This window comes from Alosa alosa, chromosome 12, assembly GCF_017589495.1.
Source record: "Alosa alosa isolate M-15738 ecotype Scorff River chromosome 12, AALO_Geno_1.1, whole genome shotgun sequence".
NCBI lineage: Eukaryota > Metazoa > Chordata > Actinopteri > Clupeiformes > Clupeidae > Alosa > Alosa alosa.
This window is the reverse complement of record NC_063200.1, coordinates 5,253,856-5,270,275: the sequence shown is the minus strand read 5'-3', so window position 1 is coordinate 5,270,275 and position 16,420 is coordinate 5,253,856.

The window sequence follows — 16,420 nt, the reverse complement described above, 5'->3', positions numbered from 1 at the left end:
CAGTCGCCGAATGCCGCGTCGCACTCTCGCGTCCACTCGAAGAGCTGGCCTTTGTGCGTCAAACGATGCAGCGGGCTGGCTGTAGCAAAGTCCCGGATGAAACGCCGGTAATATGACGCCAGGCCCAGGAAGCTCCGCAGCTCAGCACCATCGCGCGGAACAGGCCAACGCCTCACCGTCTCCACCTTAGCTGGGCCGGTGGCCACCCGCGCGCCCCTACAACATGGCCCAGAATCCGCTTGCCTGCGGAACAGGTGGCACTTTTCGGTGCAGTTTGAGCCCAGCACCCCGTATGGCGTCGAACACCTTTTCCAGATGTCCTATGGCACCGGTGAAGTCTGTTGCATGACACAGGATGTCGTCCAGGTAAACCACGCAGCATGTTCGTGGAATGCCCGCCAGGACACGCTCCATCAGCCGCTCAAAGTTCGCTGGCCCGTTGCATAGGCCGAACGGAAGTACCAGGAACTGCCACAGCCCTTGCCCGATGGTAAACGCTGTCTTCGGCCGAGCTTCCAGGGCTAGCTCAATCTGCCAGTAGCCACTGCGTAAGTCCAGCGAGCTAAACCAGCAGGAGCCAGCAATGCTGTCCAGCGCATCATCAATGCGGGGGAGCGGGTAGGAGTCTTTCCAGGTTACCTGGTTGTGGCGCCTGTAGTCAACACAGAACCGCTACGAGCAGTCCTTCTTCTGGACGAGTACAGCTAGCGCAGCCCAGGGACTACTGCTTGGCTCTATCACTCCTGCCGCTGCCATTTCTTTGATCTTTCTTCAGCTGCTTGTCGCTTGGCTTAACGGGTAAGCCGGCGAGGCTGAAGTCGAATGGGCCGGGCATTTCCGTGTCGACATCGTGGTTGGACCAGGCTCGCCTGGGTGCAGTTATCATCTCTGCGCTTAAGGTGTCGGGTGTAACGCCGCTAGTAGTCTCCGCGACCTGGTTACCCTGTGCTTCACTCCAGCCCCTCACAGCTACGAGTGCAGAGTTCATTTTACGGGCTTGCCTTTCTCTCACAGAGGGCCTTTGCTCAACACGTGGAGTGTGAGTTGAGCAGTGGCGGCCTCAGCGAGCTGACCTGGATGAGACCTGCTGTTTTCGCTGGCTTGAGTTTTATGGGGCTTGTGGGGAGGGCCGGAGACTCAGCAAGCGGACCTGATGAGACCTGTTGTTTTCGCGGGCTTGAGTTTCATGGGGCTTGTGGGGAGGGGCGGAGTCTGGGATGACGAAAGTAATTTTGCGAAGTTCGGGCTTGGGCGGACTTTGTGACTGTGGAGCGAAGTTGGAGAGTTCTTCGTGGCCAGCTCTCGCACTTCATGCTCTGTTTTCCCCTGGCAGTAACACTACGCTCGCTCGGCCCCCAAGTGTAGTGTGAACCGGGAAATGTCCACCACAGCCCCCATTTCTTAGCACGCCCAGGCCGAGAATGCAATCATCCTGAATGCTAGCCAACCAGCAGGCGGCTCGCCAGCTCACCGCTATGCACACGCGACACCTTTTTTTGTCCATACAGTTCTGCTCGCCTCTGGTAACTGTTGTGATGCTTTTTTTGTCTTTTCCCAGCCTCTGGGTCTGGCTACCAGTGTGCCGGGAAGAGACCAGGCGCATTAAGTGAGATGGTGGAGCCAGTATCGACAGGCGACACACCGAAGTCACGCAGTGTGCAGTCCACATACAGTCCTCTGGTTTGGCCGAAGTCGCCCAGCCGTGATGCAATCCATAGCCCTCCCGGCCGTGCCACCTTCTTCTAGTAACTGGGGCGCGAAAGGCAGGGGTGCCGGGCTGGGCAGTACCATGCGATGTGTCCCGCTCGCCACACCGGGTGGCATCCGCCTCCGCTGGTCGGGCCTCTTTCACTCGCTGCATGGCGCTTGTGGTGGCTGTGTCGCGGTTCGCCAGCTCCAGTTCCAGTTCCCCGCCTTTTCCATCGATGTCTGGCATACGAATGCCTCACTCTTGTTGTGCGGAAGATGTTTTCCACTGCTCAAGCTTCCCGCGAGGGTCATGGGACAGCCAGCTGGGGCCAGGTGAAGTCAAAGTCAAAGTCAAAGTCAGCTTTATTGTCAATTTCTTCACATGTTCCAGACATACAAAGAATCGAATTACGCTTTCACTATCCCATCGTGAAGACAAGACATATTTACTAATTTTAAGTCCACAGACAAACATAACATCAAGCAAACAAAAAGTAAGTAAATAAGTAAATAAGAGGGCACATATAATAATGAAAAAATAAGAGCAGCAAAATTTTGTTGAAATTTGTGAAGGTGTTCTTTAGCTGCTCTGGGTGGATGCCTCACACTAACGCTTCCAGTGCCATCTCTTCATGTAGACCCTGGCTGTATCGCTGGGTAGCCCCCGCCTGGCATACAGCTGCAGGTCAGGTCGCCAACTTGCTCCAGTCTCACGCCCTTGTCCCGCCGCCTGGAAGCGAAGTTGTTCTCTGGCACGCTGATGAAGATTCTCTGGCCGAATCGCCGCTTGCAGAGCTGCTTCGATTGCGGTCCAGCTTACTTGCTCCGCCGGTGGCAGGTCTTAATACTTTGTAGCGCCATTCCCTCCAGAGCCAACGCCACCTGTACGCCTCGCTCTTCGGCCGACCAGCCATTCAGCTCGCTGCCAGCCGACCTGTACCAGGTATGTCGCCAGCGCCTTCGCCATTGTGGGGCAACTTTACGCCGCCGTTTCCATCGCTTCCGGTGGAGCTGGTTCATGGCGGATGCTGCCATCAGCCCGATTGTTTCCTCCCCTGTGGCCGGGGCGGTCTTCGCCACGGTCACGCTGCAGGATGGTTGGCCTTTGCTGGCCCAGCAGGTGGCTATGGGTGAGCTGCCAGCTGTCGAAGAGCTGCCTTGGCAGGAAACTCATCATCGCCAGGATCAGCAGCCTTCCTCCGGCCCAGTAGGGGTCAGCCATCCCACTTCTGACACCAATATAACAAACTGCAAGGTTGTCTCAGAATGGTTTTATTGGTTATGCACCAAAACACACCTAACGCCATTACACAGGCAAATAATAAAGGAAGTCAATTTTAAAAGCACCATACACAAACAGGGTAGTTACAATACACGGGTAAAACACATGAGGTACAAAACATAAAGAAAGACTACACCAGCTAACACATACATGACAAGGTAAACGCCGACTCATAATAAAACCAACATCAACATTAACATTACACACACACAACACAGCACAGCACAGCATTAAAAGCACAGCATTATAGAGTTCAGTCATGAACCAACTAGGCTCAGCGCTCAGTTCAATATGTACAACAGCTAATCTGTGTTCAAAAGAGTTCAAAGAATCCGCGACATATTTAGGCTACTGTAAACGCCAAACGAGGGTGCAGTGATGACAGATCAGAATTTGCCATATAGTAGGCTAATGTTAATTGGCAGACAGATTGAACATGGCTTTACACCTATACGACAGTAAACTTCGAATAGCTAGCGACAGTTACAACTAGTTAAGCAAGGAGATGGTTAACGCTATGTTTGTATTAGGGCTGTCAGCCATAACATGTTAATCGCGATGCAGTAAGGACGGTAGCGCCGCCAAAACACACCCTTTCTTTCTTTGTTACATTGTTCAAGAACTGTTCATTGCAGCGAGATGAAACCTTTACTGCGTGACAGAGCAGAAGTGGGGCTTTCCAACGAGACTACGCACTTGTCTGTACGATCAAGTATGAAAATAAAATTTTTAAAAAATCATGAAATTAAATCAAATTGCATTACAGTCTATACTTCTGATCGGATAGATTATGCCACGCATGTCAGATGAAAAAGGAGACACAGAGCTATCATTTGATACCAAGTACATCCTTCTGGGTTATAAAACAGACGAAGTGGCAGCAAAATAATAACTTCATATAGCTGGACTTACCCCACGTTTTGTCTGTTTTCGTGGCAAAGCACGTGTTTCTCTATGGCAAAAAGCATGTTCATAATCCGGTTTTGAGATCCTAGCAAATTCCTGCATGGCATCCAATTCAAGGCTCACATTGCATCCTAATTTGTTCAACAAAGAAACCCCTTTTTTGCCTCTACTTTGTTCATGGCAATGCAGTAAAAAGTTGTTTGTGTTGTTGTAGAGAATCATTATGAGTGCATACACCACTAACACGCAAACTCGGATCAAGTCAGGTCAGATCAGTTCGTGTCACAAATATGGAGCGCAGAAAGGTAATTTTTCATCACTAAATAAAAAAAAAATGCCCATTTATTTCTGTAAGGCACACCCCACATTATGTCTAAATTGCTCAGCCCCAGAGAATCCTCCCACCATGGCAATGATATTGCCAGATTCAGGACAGTCTGCTCTACACACACACACGTAAGGCGAAGTCGAGCTGCCAGCTTGCAGTGGTGAGATACATGTCAAAATATAAGAATTTTTATAATACGCTTTTTGTATTTTTATTATTTAACATAATAACCTAATAGTGATAGAACATATTGGTGATAACACTTGTCGGTAGGGCCCCCTTGGAATTTTTGCTTGGGGCCCCTACAGACTCTAGAATCGTCTCTGTGCACGTGCACATTCCAAGAGTCATCTCAGTCTTGATTGGCAGCTTCGACTAAGAGGCATATCTTGTTGATGGGTCTTTGGAGCTGGTTTGTTTTAGTCTGGAGTCGTACACTACGAACCAGACCCTTGGAATCCTTCATAGCTTCAATGACTTGCCATTATCCATGAGCCTTGTGGTGGTGTAGCATCAGCCAACACAACAAGGTCTCTCACACTGAAATTCTGCTTGACACGAGACCACTTCTGTCTTTCTTGCATGAGTGGAAGATACCTCCGTATTCAGCGTGTCCAAAAAAGATCTGCAATGTATTGCATTTGTCGCCAGCGCCTCCTGACGTATAGATCTTCCTTTCTAAATAACCCTGGTGGTAGTACGGGTTGGATTGGGTGTCAATGGTTCCAAGTCATTAGGGTTGTCTGAAAGAGTTGTCAAAGGACTGCTGTTCAGAATAGACTGCTTCGCACATCACTGTAACAAGACCCTCGTCATCCAAATGTTGTTGGTTGGTGACAGACAACAAAATCCTTTTGACCATTCGGATTAGTCGTTCCCAAACGCCTCAATGGTGGGCACCATGAGGAGGATTGAACGTCCACTTCACACCTCTTTGTAAGAGACTGCACTCGATTTGTTCCACATTCCAAGACTTCAGTGCTTCCCTTAATTCCTTTTCAGCTGCGATCAAGTTGGTTCCATTATCGGATCTTAGTTCCTTTACTTGACCTCGTCTGGAAATGAAGCGTCTGAAGGCATTTACGCAGGAGTCTGTATCCAGAGAGTGTGCCACTTCCAGATGAACTGCCCTACAGGTGAGACAAGTGAATATCACACCATATCGCTTTGCCATGCTGTGTCCTCTTCTCACCTCAATCGGTCCAAAGTAATCCAATCTCACATGTGAGAAAAGGAGGAAGGTCAGGGTGTCAAATGGTCAATTGGCAGGTCAGCCATCTTTTGTTCACCTGCACATGCATATTGCCGCCTGCAGGGCACACATTCATTTATAATTTTTCTTGCCAGGGAGTTGGCACAGGGGATTCAGTACTTCTTCCGTAGGGTCGACAACATGTGATTCCTTCCACTGTGCCCAATTTGATGGTGGATATGTCGAAGCACAAGCTTTGACACATGATGTTGCTTGGGCAGGATGGCAGGATGTTTTTGCTCTTCTGGCATTGCCATCCTGTTAAGGCGTCCACCAACTCTTAAGATGCCGTTGTCAACTATCGGATCCAGCCTGAGGATGGAGCTTTTCTTGTCTATATTCTTCCCATTGCATAGGGGTCATTCCATGTGAAAACAGCCAATATCGGGGTATCATGTACATGACCCCTCAGATTTTGCTGAAAAGTGGTGAATATATGCCTTATGTTACCAAACAAAGGAATCTGAAGTTTCAGGTCAATATCTCAAACGGTTTGCCTGTGGCGTCCATTTGAATTTCGGGTGCCACGGCCCTAATTGACGCTTTTAGAATTTCTACATTTCATCTTTTGCCATTTTGGAAGCCCATAACGCCTGTTGAATAGAGGTAGAGGGCTGGAAACTGGTGTGGTAGTTCATTGTTGCATGTACTACACAATTCTGGAGGCAGAATCAACATTCCTTACTGTTTGGGTGAGAGGTGGGTCACCAAAGTCCTAAAAATGTTGACGACGTGCGAATTTCCACTTTTTGGGTGGCCCTAGCACCACAATTAATGATCATATTTATTCTAAACAGGATTATTTGTTATATGTGGGAACCTCCGTTTTGCCAAAATGAATTTGAAGGGTATGGTACCACTGGTGGGGTTTCATGGGGGTCCAAAACCCTCTCCGCAGAGGTGACTTTTGAACCCCCATTTGGACCCCCAAATATTTGATGACATTTATACATATAAAGATACATATTTGTTCTTTCTTTTAATGAAATAAAATTTTTGACTATGAAGTTCCATAATATGAATTTTATTCTTCATAATGCACCATTTTGGACATTGTTTCCAGAAGGCTGGAATGTAGATCAGGGAGAATTTAGTGATGATAAAGCATGAAAATAGTGGAAATAACTTTTCCACAAACAATTAAATACTGAGACTGTCACGGATTAACCCCTATTTTATGTAACATATATGGCTACAATTTGCACTCTTCTAACAAAACGTTATTTAATCAAATTTCGAATAGTGCCAAGTTGTTACTTGGAAAATATGTTGACTCTTATATTATCTTTGGAGGTGACTTTAATGAATGTGTAGACCCTAGTCTTGATAGATTCCCTCCCAAATCGAGTCAAGGTCCACTTAATAATAATTTAATCTTAAATTTATGTTCTGACCTTTCATTAGTAGACACGTGGCGGTTCTTTAATCCTGATTCATTGGATTTCACCTGGTCAAACAAAAATTCAACACTTAAATCGAGAATTGATCTTATTTTAGTTTCCCAGTCAACCATACATTTTGTTAAAGACATCTCACATTCTTCTGCACCACTATCTGACCACAAACTGGTAACTATTAAACTAGGAGGCCAACAGAATTGTCCGCAATTACGAGGTTACTGGAAAATAAATAACAACTTATTAACTACCCAAGAACTACCCAAGTTACTTTGCACTAGTAAAATAAATAACAAAAATTTTATTGCTTCTTTTGTGCTTAAAAAGCAGCACACAGTTAAAATTGTTCTGTTCACCGTGGATTGAGAAAGTTTTCGATTTTTTAGTTGGAACATGTGAAGAAATTGACAATAAAGCCTTTGACCTTTAATTTTTGTGCAAAGCAGCACACAGTTATTGTTCTTCTTAAGGCTCCCTAATTTTTTGAGACAGAGACACCGTTCCAACTTTAAAACGTCCGGTCAGTACCGTGTAAGTTGGTCACGAAGATGATGTCAGGTGGGCATGTCGCTTGTCCGCCATATTGATTGAACAGAAAGCGAAACTAAATTTTCACAGGTCACAATTTGGTCCGAACGCCCCTAAACTTGACGACATTATCCTTGGACCAAGCCTCACAAAAGTTACCAGAAGGATTTTTGATTTTCGAAAGCGCTTTTCCCGTCACAGCCAAACGAAATCGGGCGGGCGAAGTTCAAACAGGAAGTCGCCCATATCTCAGGAACACCGCCACATATCGATACCAAATTTTGTATTTGAACTGGGGACTCCAATGTGAGGGTGCATGAGCTAAAAAAAAAAAAAAAAGAAAACATTCCAAAAGTTTCCATCATTTATCTAACCACCCAGAGGTATTTAGTAACTCTCACTATTCACCTTCTATCAAAATGCCTTCCAAATATGCACAATGTTTCTGGGCAGCCACGATGTCTCTGGGCAACTCTGCCCAATCATGAAATCCTTGCTCTGCCATGGGATAGTATGGACTTACGAACTGAAATAGCAAGGAGAACAGTAGCTATATATAGCTTACATAATAGAGTTGTTTTCACATTGACGGTATTCAAATTAAATTTTTCATTATTGTTAAATATCATGATGGGAGAGTATTATTAAAAATGTTACAAGTATGCAAATGCATATGTTTACGGGCATTTAGGTTTTACTGTGTTGTTTTGTTGTAAAGACATGCAAGGCATTCTGTGCCATGTAATGAACAGTGGTCGGCAGCACTCCATAGGCTACGTATTAATATGAATAGGTGTTTCTGTAAACCTAGGGACAATAAACAGCTATCTCTGTTACAAAAACAAGCTGGTAATCACTCATTGAAGAGGGAACAATGATAAAAAGATTGTTTTCCTAAAAGCATGGAGTTGACGAAAGAATAAACAAGCAGTCACGTTAATGTTAAATAGCCTACATCTGGACGATAGGTGGCAACGTTGTATTACATTTCACTGTAATACAACGTTGCCTAAATACGATGTGAGATTCACAAGTAAGGAAGGTGCAAATATTATGTAATTTATCATGGGAAATTATTGGAAATGTTATTTCTTGTTTATTCTAATTGCAAACCACACACATCCATTCGGAAGCACACGTACACATTTAATACTGAAAGACTATCATTTGGATGATATGAGTGGTAGTTGATATTGTTTTCATTACGGCTGTCTGTTTAATTGCGCTTAGACTGGCCTTGGTGTCGTGAGTTTTTAGAGGGGGTGGTGTTTTTAAGTGTAGCTGGACTAAGTAGATTCTTAACGTTAGCTTTATGAACTCAACTGTTTTTTTTTTCTGGAGCTGCGTCCGCACTTGCTGTAAGTTTTAATTGACCGATCCCAAGCCCCGCCCCCTTTTATCATGTCACAATGAGGACGTCGGAGGACCTCGGTCAATTTTGAATTTTATAGTGTCCATTCTGTAGCCTACAATACCGGGGTTATGTGAATGCTAATGCTTCTTTATGCAGTAGCCTAAGTAACTAAATAACTAAAGAGCTCAAAAAGGTTCAAATATATGCCCGGATACTTGTAGAAGTGACATCCGATATCCTGACCGTGGTGAACGCTTGACAGACATAGGCCTAACTTTGCATAACTTTGATAGGCTGCTACTTTTCAGTAAAGAAATCTGAGTGTGTAACGAAAATGTTCCCTTTTTTTGTGTTCATAACTACATACAAAAATATAACTAAACCTGGTTTCCACTGTTGAAACGACAACATAAGCCTACGCAAAAAATTATACCTACCTTGCAGGAACTGAACTCACTCATACAATTGGAAGTACGCCGCGAAATAGGCTACACCTTCAATCACCTATCGCCTTTACACACAATAAGAATACTTTCAGCTTTTAGGCATAGGCTACCTTGCCATGTTTAACTTGGGATAGAAGACTGTTCACAGAAATAAGCTAATGACCATTTTTTCAACAAACGGAATAGACTACTGGGCGATGCATCATTGATGGCTGAACGAGATAGCCAATGTCTTCTAAAGATCAAATCATGTGCCGATTGAAAACCTTGCTGTATAGGCTATGCAGTCCGAAATCGCCAATATTAGGCCTACTACATTGCCCACATTTAAATTAAGTATAGCATAAGCGGCACTGATGAAGTCTTGTGCAAGACAAATCACGCCTGCAAACTGCAGATATGTCGTATGCGTTGTATGGGTAAACTCGGGTAGATCTAGTGGTTTCTTTTCAATAGCCTACATTTGTATCATGTTTATTTGAACTCTTCCTTCTAAAGCAGCCATTCAAAATAATAAGTAGGCTCTCGCCTACCGGGCTTAAGCTCTCTCCACCTCCCTCAACATGAGCTGCCATTGCGTGGGAACTTATCTGCAGCACTTGGACCCGCCTTTAATTAATCCTCTAAATATGGTTAGATTTTGTTATGGACACGCCAACACCATGTTTGCACAGACCTGTTTATTGAATCAGTCACATCTGCAGCAAATAAGGTAAACTACCTGCTTGTGATAACGTGCTAATTGTTTATCCCCAGTTAACATGCATCCCATTAAGATCCGTGAACACCAGATTGGTTTGTCCTCAATTTGTGGTGTTCCACCTCGCTGATAACAGCAGACATTGTGAATGTGTCCTTCCGGAATACTGAAGGCCTTTCTGGCCTCTGTTTTTGAATATATCAATATTACTTGATGCCCAGAAATCTAGCATACACTGTTACACTCTACTAAATGGTGCATGCACTCCATGTTGAACACGCTGCTCGCACACTTTCCTGCAAACTTGTCCGAATTTAGCAACAGTAACTATGGGACTGACAGTGGGAGGAGGGGCTTGGGATCGGTCAATTGTATGGGAGTCTCGTGTTGTTAAGGGATTTGTTTATGTAGTTGTCATAGTTACAAGTTGGTAAACTAGTTATTAGCTGTACTGGGTAGTGGTAGTTGATATTGTTTTCATTACGGCTGTCTGTTTAATTGCGCTTAGACTGGCCTTGGTGTCGGAGTTTTAGAGGGGTGGTTTTCCCCGCTGGGATCAATTAGGACTAGCATTTAAAGTGGTTATTGTGCTGAGCCGCCATTGCAGTGCAGTCATCCTCGTGTCAAGACGAATCGAGTCTACCTGCGACAAGGACACAAGCAAGGCACCTCTCAGATAAGTTTCACTCTTGTCTCACATGGTCTTGTTAGCTGACAATCCTTCTAATAATGTGCCTTCAACATATCCCTGTATCCGCCAGGTTAATAAGCCGCATTCTAGTGTTGAAAGGCAACAATCAGTTCAGCAGGCTTGTCCTACTTTTTCTGTAGGGTTGTGGAATTGCCAATCTGCAGTGAATAAAGCGGACTTCATTCCTGCTCTGGCCTCACAGTTATCGCCTAATTGCTTGCGCTTACAGAGACGCGTGGGGATTAGGCCGAGAATACTGCCACGCCTGCAGCGCTGCTTTCCACCAGTTATGCTTTTTCGCATACCAGTCGCTCGCCTGGTAGAGGAGGCGGGACAGGCTTTCGCCTCTGATGATTGAGGTTTACACAGTTGCTGCCTGCTCAGGTCCACAACTCGTTTGAATATCATGCCATCATGATAACTGAACCATACAAATTATACTTGGTGGTTATTTATCGCCCTCCAGGACAACTTGGGAACTTTGTGAACGAAGTTGGACATTCTACTGTCTGCTATTCCAATGGATGCATGCCCATTATTAATCCTTGGCGATTTTAATATTCATTTGGATAACTTCGTCTTCAATTGACTTCCTGTCCTTACTCCCTCATTTAATATCACACGGTCCACAGTGCTCCTACTCCACAAGGCTGGTAAAGATCTTGATTTAATTCTGGTACGTAACTGTAATACAGACAACGTTTTGGTTAATCCATTACATGTATCGGATCATCACTTTATCAGATTCTCTGTGCCTCCTGATAACCCAGCAGCTCCTCCTCCGATAATTTCGTTCCGCTGCATCTCAGAAGCCCTCAAGCTTGCACCATTTTGCAACATTAGTAACATCTGCTTTACCTACTCCTAGCTCATTCTTGGCACTTGAGGTTAATGACGCTACAGAGACTCTCTGCTCTACACTGGCATCTTGTCTGAATGCAGCATGTCCTCTTTCCTCAAGATCTACTCCTTTCTAAACCTCGCCATCCATGGCTGACTTAACAGTATAGTCTCAGTACCGAAAAGGAACTTAGAGCTGCTGAGAGGAAATGGCGAATCCAGAGATGGAAATGATCTTAGTAACTACCAGTCTTTGCGGTCATCCTTTTCATCCACTGTTACACTTGCAAAAGGCATTCTATCAAAGCAAGATTGAGAGGCGCCACTGACAGTAGAAAACTTTTTCTACTTTCAAATCTCTTCTCAATCCTCCACCACCACCATCAACTACTTCACTGTCAGCAAATGACTTTGCAACATTTTTCACTGAAAAAGTTGCTAAAATAAGTGCTCAGTTTGATGCTCCTATAAGGAGGGCTTTGCCTTGTGTTAGTATGACCGCATCATTTGACTCTTTCTCTCCTCTTGATGAGGAAGCAGTCTCTCAATTCAGCGATGTTCATGCCCATTAGATCCTGTCGTCCAACAAACAGCAGCCCATTAGATCCTCAGTCCTGAATAGTTCCACTTTCTTCTACAGTCTCCAACTGAGGTGAAGAACTACCCTGCTGTTCTACCAGCAGTCAAGAATAATCTACTAGACCCTCTCAGTCTGGCAAGAGTGGTCATTGACTGAAACTGCTCTTTCTGTCTGTGACTGAAGCTGAAGTAGCTAAGTCCTCTGCTCAGTCATCAGTATTAATTCTACTAGATTTATCTGCAGCCTTTGATACTGTTAACCATGACATTCTCCCCTATCTATACTATCTGAACTGGGAATTTCTGGAAAAGCTCGACTGGTTTGAATCTTACCTTAAAGGGCGTTCTTTCAACGTGTCTTGGCAGGGACAGGTATCTAAGTCTCATGACCTCACCACAGGTGTGCCTCAGGGATCAGTATTAGGACCCTTGCTTTTCTCTATTTACACCACTTCCTTAGGTGATACCATTGGCCCCATGGATTTGACTATCACTGTTATGCAGGCTACACTCAACTTTACCTGTCTTTCCCACCTGATGACTCTAGTGTTTCCCACCGGATTTCTGCATGCCTTAAGGATATTTCAGCCTGGATGAAAGATCGGCACCTTCAGCTTAATCTCTCAAAACAGAGTTTTTGGCGTTTCCAGCTAAAACAGCTATTCCCCAACAGATTAACATCCAGCTTGACTCAACTTCACTGACCCCAACTAGATCGGCACCTAAACTTGGGCGTTGTAATTGATGACCGACTTAACTTCTCTGAGCATATAGCTTCTATTGCAAAAATCATGTCGGTTTATGCTTTTACAACATTAGGAAGATCAGACCTTATCTGACACAAGATTCCACACAACTTCTTGTTCAGACCATGGTCATCTCTAAGCTGGACTATTGTAATTCACTATTAGCTGGCTTACCCGCTTGTGTAACAAGATCATTACAGCTGATTCAAAATGCTGGAGCACGCCTGGTCTTCAATCAGCCAAAGAGGACACATGTAGCTCCTCTCCTAGTTACTCTCCATTGGCTCCCTAGTAGCCAGAATTAAATTTAAATCTCTCACTTTGGCCTATAGGACACTAACTAGATCTGCTCCTAGTTATTTTAATTCAATAATCAAGCCATACATCCCCAACCGCCCACTGCGGTCTTCTGGTGAGCGTATGTTGTGTCGACCAGTCATGAAAACTGGGTCTAATTCCAGACTCTTTTCTTCAGTGGTTCCATGTTGGTGGAAGGAACTGCCCAGTGCTCTCTGTTCCTGTGGTAGTTTTGGGTCGTTTAAGAGGGGTCTAAAGACATTCCTATTCAACATATACTTAGTTGTTTAAGCGCTTATGTGTTATGGTTTATATAATGTTGTTTTATTTTAATTGGGCTGTTAATTAATTTGACATTGTTTATTATTGATATTATCCTTAATATAGTCTTAGCATGTCATTGTTTTTATATTATTGATTGAATTGACATTATTGTTTTATTATTGCCTTTTATTAGGCTATTGCTTGAATTGATATTATTGTGTACTACAACTATTCTCCTTACTATATTTGACCTACATTTTAATCTGTTCCCTGTTCAATTTTAAATATTATTATGTTGTTTTGTATTTATGTGTCACTTTGGACAAAGGTGTCTGCTAAATCCATAACCATAACCATTTCGTTCAGAGCCATATAAAGTTTACCTTTAGATGGCTCTGATTTCGTTTATTTGATGTTGCCTAGCAACACAGCCTTCAGAGCAAAGATTCTAGAACAGGGCTTCAGAGAGACACGTTTTGAGTTTGTGGCCAAGAACCTAAAATATCGGTTTCCATGTGTATGTGCTGTATGGTGTGCGTCCTTTATGAAAGTGTTTTATACAGTTAACGTTACAGACATAATGCATACCTGCCAACGTTTCAACACTGCATTTCGGTCGTTGCTTTTACCTTACGCATACCAGTTATGTATCCACCAGCTGCCTGCCTGCAGCCTACTTCCAAAACTCCAAAGCTGCTTGCTGTCAGATTTGGTTCCGAGGGAACAAGTTCAGTGTAGGCCATCAACAACACTCAATAACAGTTTATGTGATGTGTTAATCAATTAAATTCCCAACAATTTCACAACAGCTAGTTCTGGAGTAGGCCATTCAACTAGCCTGATTGCTTACGACGAGACTCAGGCTGCGCAGTTGGCACCCGCTTCCTTATTTGGGTTTTGGGTTGCCTATGACAAAACGGTTGAAATTGAAATTAAGTGATCGTGTATGTGTAGGGTGTATTTCATATACAATCTGGCAACCTGAATGGATCAATGATTTTAAAATGAAGTTTGATGGCCATGCAAATTACGGGAGTTTTCCGGGAGAAATAACAAAACGGGAGGGTGCTGGGAGATGACCTTGAAATACGGGAGAAACCCGGGAAAAACGGGAGTGTTGACAGGTATGACATAATGAGTCATGTTGTAGTGGTCAACATAAATGTGCCCCTTCTGTTATTAGAATGCTAAGCGGAGAAGCTATGGGAGAAGCATGCTAAACAGAGATTTAGTATAATTAATTTCTTGTGTGGCTAGCTATAGGGAGGAGATGTATGTTGCTAATTTGGGATTTATGTTGTTTAGCGTAATGCCATGGTCATTTGATGAGATGCTTGCACTCGTAACTTCGTCACTTGTAACTTTAGGACTGCTATTTTTTTTACTAAGGGACCGTTCGTTATTTATAAATGGGGTCACCGGAGGGATTTTGAGTGCTTCAATCAAAAGTTGCATGACCCTCTCCTGCCTGCAAGACAATTTTCAACGACCCTCCAGCAGTCTTTTTAAATAAGACATGACCCTCCCCGGTCAATTGTCGATACCTTCCGCCACTTATAAAGCACTATGTAAACACATCGACTTAAAGCAATCGTTCTAAACTCACCCTCTGCTTTCTGATCTTACACATCACACTTCACCAAGATGGTGGCCATTTCAGTAGATTTACTCACTAACATTGTTGTAGAAACACAATAAGCATGGAAACTAAATGCACACTTCTTGCAACTGCATTAGCCTACTTGAAATAAGTTACTCCTCTGGTAAGTATTCACATGAAATAAAACAATAAAACATTGAGACCACTCAACAAAAGCACACTGGGTAATAACAAATTCAACACATGAACTTGTTGCTATGGACTCATCTCTAGGCTTCCTCAGTCATTGTAAAGCTGCCGAAGCTGAACATTATCCAAAACTCAATTTTTCAGACGAGCGTCAATTTGGGAGCTTGCTACACTCCTTCCTTCTCAAAATGACTTGAAAAGGCCGTTTGCACAATTTCACAAATAATCACAGGGACCGAAAAATACCTAACATGCCAACTTTTTCCAGGTTTAGGCCTATCATTTTGACTTTTCCCCGCTGTCTTGCCGTTTTAATATTTTCCCGTAGAATATCCCATATTACTGTAATACTCTCATAACATTAGTCCTGCATTCTGGCCTGTCTCTGTGTTGTCCTGTTGTTACCCCTTGCCCTTCCAGAGAAAAAGATGTATTCAAATCATCGTTTTGCTTGTGTAGCAGGTAGACCTTCTCTGCCTGCTATTTATTTCCCCATAGCACCTGGAAGTGCTAATGAAGGGGGCGGGGCATAGGTGTTTGATCAATCTGGCACCAGTGGAGTACTAAAGAGGGGCAGCAGCCAGTAGCAATGTAGACTCCACTGGTGTAGCCCCTGTCTGTGCTACCGTCAGGTATGCTGTCTCCCCGTAGACATTTGTGGTTTTAGGTCATGTATATTGTGGTGTGTTCTTTGTTTAATCTTCTGTGTTCTGTTCTTTTAGGCAGCACAGTCATGCTGATGGGGAACATGGGTCGTGCTGCTGTCTTGTCTTGTCTTGGTTTTGCTTTGGTTATTTTATGTTTGGTTTTTGTGTTGCCTGTCTTGTCCTTCTGTTTGTAACTTTTATGTTTATTTAGTAGGAGGTGGCTCTGAGGGGGCTACTCTGAGCATACGTGTGTGGTGTGGTTTTGTGTATTGCTTATCGCTTTGCAGTGTGCCTTTGCTGTGTAATAGGTGAGCTTTTCTTAATGCTTGCATGTAAAACATTTGTGTGGACGTCCATAGTTGCCACCCTCAGATCTCCACTTCCCAACTTTTGTGTATTAATAAATCTTTTGCTTTGCTGGAACTCATGTCTCCCTTGTGTAATATTTGAACCTACGAGCTGTGTCTGTTTAGAGGTACGATCTCTTAAAGATTCCCTGATGCATGATGCACTAGGCCTCAGGGTGGCGTAGTCAGGCTACTGTGATTGGCCCCTTGGCCCTTCCTATGTATCACCCTGTTACACTTGCTTGAATGCGAACTCAGAGTGATGTTAACCTACAGTAGGCCTATTTAAGTTAACGACGTGGTCGTGAGCGCACGATTCATTGGCGCTTGCAGTGTTC